At 39.8% G+C, this 3,173-nt stretch overlaps 1 pseudogene; it reads left to right on the top strand.

Annotated features, from left to right (window-relative positions):
• Positions 1-2,664: 2,664 nt before the first annotated feature.
• Positions 2,665-2,771, top strand: LOC122745147 (annotated as a pseudogene).
• The last annotated feature ends 402 nt before the right edge of the window (positions 2,772-3,173 follow it).

The raw sequence follows: 3,173 nt of genomic DNA, 5'->3' as shown, positions 1-3,173 counted from the left end.
CATAGTCTAGAAAACCCATGAAAAAGGGCACATCATGCCTCTGACATTTCAGGGTCCCCGCTACTCTCATATGGCTTGCAATCTTCGCCAAAGGTGCAGTGTCTACTGGACTTTTGGTCCAGGTTCACCATGTGAACCTGGCATGTCAGCTTTGCTGGGCATTGCTCCCTACTGGCCTCATATGGTCCCTGCTTGATAAAGCTCCACTGATCCCCTGCATAGCTTCCCAGGCATGATGTTAAGAGATTTCTCTCTGTTTTGAGTATGTGGCTTCAGCTAGAGTCCTCAGCTGAGGTGATAATTTGCCCATTGAAGAGTGGGTTATGCTAACTCTCTTCTTCCGATCTTTCTTCTTTGCTGTATCATCCATGTCCCATCCACCTTTGCATGGGTATAACCTGAGGCTCTGTCCCAGATCCTGCTCCCTTCCCTTGTTATACTTTCTTTCTGAATAATCTTTCATGGGTTCAATTATCCTCTCTTTACCAATGATTTCCAGGTCTTTATATCCATCCTTACTCTCTCTCCTTGACTCACATCCTACATCAACAACTTTTTGTTTGACATCCCCACCAGGGTGTTCCATAAGCATCTCAAACTCAGTATACCAGTGAAATCACAGATTCTGACCCCCCAAAAAATGTGCCAGGCACCAGAGAAAGAAAGGCAAAATGCAAAGACAGTCAGTACCTGTCCCTCAAGGCGCTTACATTCTATTGTGATGGTGGGGGAGGGAAGCTGTGGCACAGTGGATAGAGCACTGGACTTAAAATCAGGAAATTTCATGCTCAAATCTGGCCTCAGATACTTCCTAGCCCTATGACCCTAGGCAAGTCACTTAACCTTGTTTGCCTCAGTTTCCCCATCTGTAAAATGAGCTAGAGAAGGAATGGAAAAATATTCCAGTATCTTTGCAAGAAAACTCCAAATGGGGTCACAAAGAGTCATACATGACTGAACAAAATAATAAGGTTTATAGAGTATTTGCCTCAGAACAATTTCATAAGGTAGGCATTGCTGGTTATATTATTCTCCTTTTACAGATGAAGGTGCTGAGGAATAGAAAGGTTAGATACCTTTTCCAAGATTACACAGCTAGCAAGTGACAAAATTCTAAATGAAACTTGGTATCTACTGATTTAAAGGCCTTCATTCTTCATTTAGATTCAATTCAACAAAGAAACCCTCCCTGTCTTCAATGAGCTTACATTATAATGGGGGATACTACACATATGTAGATAAGTAAATTCAAAAAATACATGAAGTTATACAAAATAATTTTATATTTAGGGAACTGATTCAAATTTATAAGAATGAGCCATTTTCCCAAATAATAAATGCTCAAAGGATGTGAATAGGCAGTAAAAATCCAAACCACCAATAGTCATATTTTTTAAAAGTGCCAATTCACTAATAATTAGAAAAATACAAATTAAAGCAACTCTGATGTTCCACCTCACAAGCATCATATTAGCAAAGTTCACCAAAAAATGCAAAATGAAAAATGCTGGAGGAGCTATGGCAAAACAGGCATATTAATGCACTGTTAGTAAAGCTGTGAACTGATTCAGCCATTCTGGAAAATAGCCCCAAAAGTTACTAAACTGTGCATACCCTTTGACACAGTGATACCACTACTAGTTCTATGACCTAAAGAGACCAAAGGAAAAGGAAAAAAGACTCCTATGTACAAAAATAGTTATAGCCAGTCTCTTATGGTGGCAAAGAACTGGAATCCAAGGAGATGATCATTAATTGGGTAATAGCTGAACAAAGTATGGCATATGAATGTAATGGAATATTATTGTGCCATAATAAGTTGTGAATGGGGTGGTTTCAGAGCAACCTGGGGAGACTTGTTTGAATTGTGTAGCCTAAGTAAATGAGTAAAGCAGAATGAGCAGAAATAGCAGAACAATTTATTTAATAAACAATATTATAAAAGCAAACAATTTTGAAAGACTTAAGAATTCTGATCAAGACAATGACTAATCAAAATTGCACAGGACTCATGCTCAAACATATTACCCACCAGGGGCAGCTAGGTGACACAGTGGATAGAGCACTGGCTCTGGATTCAGGAGGACCTGAGTTCAAATCTGGCCTCAGACACTTGACACTTACTAGCTGTGTGACCCTGGGCAAGTCACTTGACCCCAATTGCCTTACCAAAAAAAAAAAAACCATATTACCCACCTTCTGACAGAGAGGTGATAGACTCAAGCGACAGATCAAGATAAAGTTTCTCGAACATGGCCTATGCAGGAATTTGTTCTGCTCAACTATGATTGTGGCAACAGTTTGGGTTTTTCTTTCTATTTCAAGGGAAAGAAAATAGATTTTTGTTCATTACAAAACATAACATTTCATTAAAAAATAGAAAGTAGGAGGCAGCTAGGTGGCGCAATGGATAAAGCACTGGCCTTGGATTCAGGAGGACTTGAGTTCAAATCTGTCCTCAGACACTTGACACTTACTAGCTGTATGACCCTGGGCAAGTCACTTAAGCCTCATTGCACCATACAGAAAAAACAAACAAAAACAAAACAGAAAGTAATCACAAAAGGGAGAGAGTACTAATACCTGGAGAGATCATGAAAAGCTTCACATAGGAGGTAGCACCTGAGCTGTGCTCGGAAGGAATCTAGTTGGAATAAGCTCAGGGTGTTGTATGAAAGGAGAGAAGGATGGAAGAGGTTCTAATGGTCTTTACAACACATATATGGTTAAGGCATTGCCACCTACCCTGTGGCATCTAACCATGTTTTTTAACTGGAAAAAAATAAAATACTTTTATCAGAAAAAAAAAAAAGAAGCTCAGGCTAGTCTGATGTTTCAGGTTCAAAACTGGAATTAAAGAAGATACTCCTAGACCACTTAACAGTTAAGAAAAAGGAGATTTACTTACTCATAGTAGCAAAGGAATATTCAGGAGATGCAGCGTGGATTAAGTTGAGTGCTACTTCCTTGTTCTGGGCTGGCCACACTGGTCTGTTGGTCAGAAGTCTGAAAGAGGAGCTTATGACTCTTTGTGGGCTAGCATTTTGTACTTAGTGCACCAGAAAACTTTGTCAGTGATTCAAAGGGCGGTCCCCTGGGCCAAGTAAGTCTCAAGGACAGTTTCAGCATCTTTTCCCCAAAATTAAGCTAGTCTACATGGGATAGGGCCATAG

This window comes from Dromiciops gliroides, chromosome 2 (genome assembly GCF_019393635.1).
Source record: "Dromiciops gliroides isolate mDroGli1 chromosome 2, mDroGli1.pri, whole genome shotgun sequence".
Classification (NCBI taxonomy): Eukaryota; Metazoa; Chordata; class Mammalia; order Microbiotheria; family Microbiotheriidae; genus Dromiciops; species Dromiciops gliroides.
This window is presented reverse-complemented; position numbering and strand designations above follow the sequence as displayed.